Below are 5,882 nucleotides of genomic sequence, written 5' to 3'. Positions count from 1 at the left end.
TGGAATCCTTGGCAACAACCTTGGTCACAACCACAAAATCCTTTCCAAGCATGGTTGCAAAGCATGCAAATGCAAAATCCTTATGGGAGATTTGCCCAATTCTATCAATATCCTCAATCCTTTCAGAATCAGCAAGCTCCCCAACTTCCAAATCAAGGTCAACAATTGTCATTACCATTCCCTCAACAACAACCTCCTCCACAAAATCAAAATTCTCAACTCTTGTTACAATCTCAGCAGAGGCCAAATCAACTTCCCTCTCAACCTCAACCAAACCCCAATAATAGGAATCCTCAAAATGCTTATGTGATGGAAGGTCAACCACTTATGGAAGGTCAACCATTCCCTACCTATATGGTTGTCCCTCTCAATGAGGTCCAACTCAGATCAGGTAGAATCTTAGACCAACCTTCTACAAGTACTCAACAACCAAACATTTCTGAGGAAGAATCTCTCAAAGCCAATAAAGGTTCTGAAGTATCCCTTCAAAACCCAAGCATTAAAGAAAAAGAAAAAGAATCAACTCCCTTAGTAGAGCAACCTACATCTTCAGCTATTCCTCCTTTTCCTGAAAGATTGCAAATTGATAAAGGAGTAGAGAAGCAGATTTGGTTGCCTGACTATAGCTTTCTAGATGAATTGAAAAATGTCTGTATCAAGATCCCCTTGTTAACAGCCATTAAGGAGATTCCCATTCTAGCAAAGACAATAAAGGAGATGAGTTTGAAAAAAACAATAAAAAGAACCAGAGACACAAAAAGGATACATCTAGTTGGAAAAATTGCAGACATTATGATGGGTAAAATTACCATGCAAAAATATGTAGATCCCGGTAGCCCTATTGTTAAAACTCATATTAATGGGGTTGAAATCCCAAATACTTTGATTGACTTAGGAGCCGCTATCAACATTATGAGTAGACAGACCATGGATCAGTTAAAACTTCCTAATCTTCTCTTTACACCTACTTTGCTGCAACTTGCAGACAGATCAATCATTAAACCTGATGGTGTATTGGAAGACATTCCAGTCTCACTAGACTCTTGGGAGTATCCAGTTGATTTTATGATTTTAACTCCCAAGAACAATCTAGGAGGACATCCTCTTATTCTAGGAAGACCTTGGCTGGCCACAGCTGATGCTTTCATAAGTTGTAGGTCGGGAGACATGTATATATCAGATGGTAATTCTACCAAGAAATTCAACTTGTATCCTCCCGCAAAGGCAATAACAGAAATAGGAGAAGATGAGTGGATTAATGATGAGGAAACTCTTCAACCTGTTCTAACCATCTCTGAAATCAGTGAGGACAGTCAAATTCTAAATACATTAGAAAATTTTGAGGCACCTTTAGAATATGACTCTTCACAATTCCAGTTAGATGCAGATATTGAATATCTCTCCTCTAGACAAATGTCTCTCTTCTCAATGGAAGAGTTTGGTAGTTCTACAGTTGAAATCTTTCCAGGAAAAACATTAAACATTAACAAAAACTTGGAAAGACTACAACAAGAAGAATTAACTAAACTGTTGCAAAAACATTCCACTGCCTTTGCATGGGAATATACCGACATGAAAGGAATCGACCCTAAGACTTGTATTCATCATATTTACATTGAAGAAAACAGCAGACCTATTAGGCAGCCACAAAGACGGATGAATCCAAATCTTAGGGAAATTGTGAAGGAAGAACTTCAGAAATTGCTCAAGGTAAACTTCATTTACCCCATTTCAGATAGCCAATGGGTTTCTCCCTTGGTTATAGTACCCAAAAAGAATGGTAAATGGAGAGTTTGCATTGACTATCGAGAATTGAACAAGGCAACCTTAAAGGATCATTTTCCTCTACCTTTTATTGATCAGGTATTAGACACTTTAGCAGGTAAAAAGTATTTCTCATTCTTGGATGGTTTTAGTGGTTACAATCAGATTCAGGTAGCACCTGAAGATCAAGACAAAACCACCTTTACTTGTCCTTGGGGGACTTTTGCCTATCGAGTACTCCCTTTTGGTTTATGCAATGCACCAGCCACATTTCAAAGGGCTGTACTAGGAATTTTCTCAGATCTGATTCATGATTGTGTAGAGGTATACATGGACGATTTCACAGTCTATGGTAATACATTTGAAGAAGCTTTGGCAAATTTGGAAAAAGTACTGGTAAGATGTAAGGAAACAAATCTTTCTTTAAGTCATGAAAAGTGTTTTATGATGTTTACTGAAGGGATTGTTTTAGGACATCATATTTCAGGAGATGGAATCAAAGTTGATAGATCTAAAGTAGAAGTCATCTCTAAGTTACCTGTTCCAAATTGCCAAAGAGATGTTAGAAGTTTTCTTGGGTTTACTGGTTATTACAGAAGATTTATTGAAAACTTCACAAAGATAGCATCCCCTCTTTTCAAATTACTTACCAAAGATTGTGAATTTAAGTGGGATCCTGAATGTCAATCTGCCTTTGAAGCTTTAAAGTCTAGAATATCTGAAGCACCCATTTTAAGGGGTCCAAATTGGAAACTCCCTTTCCACATTTCTACTGATGCTTCAGATACAGCTTTAGGAGCTGTTTTGGGACAAAAAGATTTGATCCCTTATGCCATTTATTACACGAGTAAGAATTTGACTCCTACTGAGTTAAATTATACTGTTACTGAAAAGGAGTTTCTAGCCGTTGTTCATGCTATAAACAAGTTTAGACACTATATAACCGGCTATGAAACCTTTGTCCACACTGATCACTCTGCCATTAGATACCTCATGAACAAACCAGTCACTAATGGTAGAGTTACAAGATGGCTTTTGCTTTTACAAGAATTCAACATAACTGTGTTAGATCGACCAGGTAAGCAGAACACAGTAGCTGACTTCTTGTCCAGAATCCAAAACACTAATGAGAACTCTCCGGTAGAGGACAAATTTCCAGATGAGTATTTGTTTGCAGTAACTACCAAGACTCCTTTGTATGCTGATATTGCTAATTATTTAGTTACTGGAAAATTACCTTTACATTTATTTCCTAATGAGAAAAGGAAAATCATTCAGGATAGTTCACTTTATTCTTGGATTTCTAATGAATTGTTCAGAACAGGGCCAGATTTGATGATCAGAAGATGTGTACGAGAGGATGAGATGCCTGACATCCTTAAAGCATGTCATGACGAACCTTGTGGCGGACATTTTTCTGATAAGAGGACTGCCTATAAAATCCTTTCATCAGGATATTATTGGCCTTCTCTCTTTAAGGATGCAAAGCAATATGTTAAAAGGTGTGACAGTTGTCAGAGAACTGGGAGACCAACTCTTTCAAATGAAATGCCACTACAGCCACAGGTATGCATCGAACCTTTCGAGAAATGGGCTCTAGATTTTGTTGGACCAATTAATCCGCCATCCAAGCAAAATAGATATATACTGGTTTGTACTGATTATGTTACCAAGTGGGTAGAAGCTATAGCATTAACTTCTGCTACTGAAAATTCAGTTGTTCAATTTCTTTTCAAGGATATTTTCACTCGTTTTGGTGTCCCAAGAGAAATTGTAACAGATCAGGGAAGCCAGTTTACATCAAGGATGGTGGAAAAGCTGATGGAGGAATATAAGATTAAGCATAGAACATCTACTCCATACCATCCGCAAGCGAATGGTCAAGTAGAATCTACAAATAAAGTTCTTGAAAGCATCATCACAAAGACTGTTCATCTTCATAGAAGAGATTGGGCAGAAAGGCTTCCTGAAGCCTTATGGGCCTATAGAACTACATGGAGGAACACTACAGGACATTCTCCCTATGAACTTGTTTATGGGAAGGAAGTCCTGTTCCCCATTGAGTTCCAAATCAAGACCTTCAAGACAGCAGTTCAATTGGGGATGAGCTTAACAGAAGCCCAGAAGCACAGAATGGACCAGTTAAATGAACTAGATGAAATGAGACAAGATGCAATTCTAAGAACCGATCTAGTTCAGCACCAAAGAAGCAAATGGCATGATCGACATATCAAAGAAAAGAAGTTTCAAAAGGGTGATTGGGCACTATTGTTTGATTCAAAATTTAAAGACTTCAAAGGAAAATTTCAAACTCATTGGCTTGGGCCATATGAGATTGATGAAGTCTTTAACAATGGAGCAGTTAGAGTGAAGACTATTGATGAACTTCAAACTCCCTTTATTGTGAATGGCCACCGGTTAAAAGTCTACCACAAGCCACTCTCAAGAGAGGAGTTTGTTAAGTTATTCCAAGGCGATTCTGAAATGAGGCTGGTGGAGAAGAATTCTTCTCCTCCATCAGCCTAATCTCTGTTTCTTTCAATTTCAATTTCAATAACAAAAAAAAAAAAAAAAAAAAAAAAGAAGAAAAAAAAAAAAGAGAAAAATGAATAAATGTATGAACCTGAAAACCAATCTCTGATTGGCAGTTTCATGCAGAAAACATAAGGTGAAAATCAGGGTCACCTGACACCTCATGTTTTCCAAAAAAATCTCTCTCTTTCTTTCATTTCCATTTCATTTATTTCATCTCACCATTTTCTTTCATCTTACCATCTTCACTTCACCTCACTGCTTTTCACTCATTCATTCCATTTCACTTCATTAATAAAGTTTTTTTTAGGCAACTAAAGTATTTTATGCAGCTAGAAGACTTCATTACAGTTTCTGCAGCCATTTGACAATCCTGCAGCCGATTAGCTTTCCTGCAGCCTTCTGTATCTGCACAAGAAACACAGTTTGTCTGAAGAAAATATTTACAGTTCAAAATCATCAAAGACAAGGAGAAAAGATCATGTGCTAGCAATAAAGTTAACAAAAGGTTAGTAAATCATCAGAAGCCAAATCGAATGTGATCCGAGGTATGTTCAAAACTCTAAACCTATGGTTGTTTCATTATGCGAACTTTCTGGGTTATGTTTTGTTGGCCACTAAACGTAATGATTACCCATTTTCTTTTTCCCATGCGACTACAAATCTCCGAATCCTCCACGTCTACCAGCTCATAATAACCACGATTTTTGAAATTACATGTGGCTGTTTCGGTCATTAAGGTCTTGTACCCTAATGACGTAACCTACCGCATTACGTCTCTCAGCTCTCGTTCCGCAGCCATGTGTCACTCCACATCCGAAATTGGAGAATGTAGCCGTTCCGTTCGTCATTTCAAAACCCTCTATGTTCATAACACCCTATTCCTCGCCATTATCTCCCTTGTTTCGTTTTCACTCACTACGATTACCTCCATAAACCATCCTCTGTTTTCCCTCTGCCGTATAGCCGTAAACCTGTAATACAGTCGTATTACGACTGTTAGTCACTGTTTTTACCGTGTCCACGCTAATTCCACCGCTTAACTCTAAATTCAAGCCGTGAATTCCCGGTGTCTGAGACTGTTTATGCACCGTATACCCTCTGTTCCACAGAGTCTGAACAGAGACCGAGAAGTTACTGTGTGAAGTTACGGAGTTACTGTGTAAGGTCACCATCAAATTTGTGTTTAAACAAAGCTGAAGAGTCGATGGGAAAGCTTCTGAGGGCTGAACGGAAGGTTCGAAATTCTTGGAGGCATATCCACAGGTTGAGGAGGCACTACAAAAAGCCAATTGGTTACAATGTATCAGAAAGTTTAAGGGCTACCATAAGGAAGTAACCAAAGCCTTTGCAAGATCGTTTACGGATAAGGATAGCCAGGCAAAGGTGGGAGATTTAACAGTTACAGTCAGCGAAGGATGCATAGCAAGGGCTACCTCTCTTCCACAAACCGGTGAACGTTGGTTCAAAAACCGGGCAGTCCAGGATCAACAATGGAAGCGGATTTTTAAAAACCCAGGTATGGACACAAGTGTTTTTACCAAAGGCATCCCAATTTCCCATGTTAAAGAAGAATGGAAAATTCT

This window comes from Pinus tabuliformis, chromosome 6, assembly GCF_031772625.1.
Source record: "Pinus tabuliformis cultivar Carrire ecotype Pingquan chromosome 6, CPIR1, whole genome shotgun sequence".
NCBI lineage: Eukaryota > Viridiplantae > Streptophyta > Pinopsida > Pinales > Pinaceae > Pinus > Pinus tabuliformis.
This window is presented reverse-complemented; position numbering follows the sequence as displayed.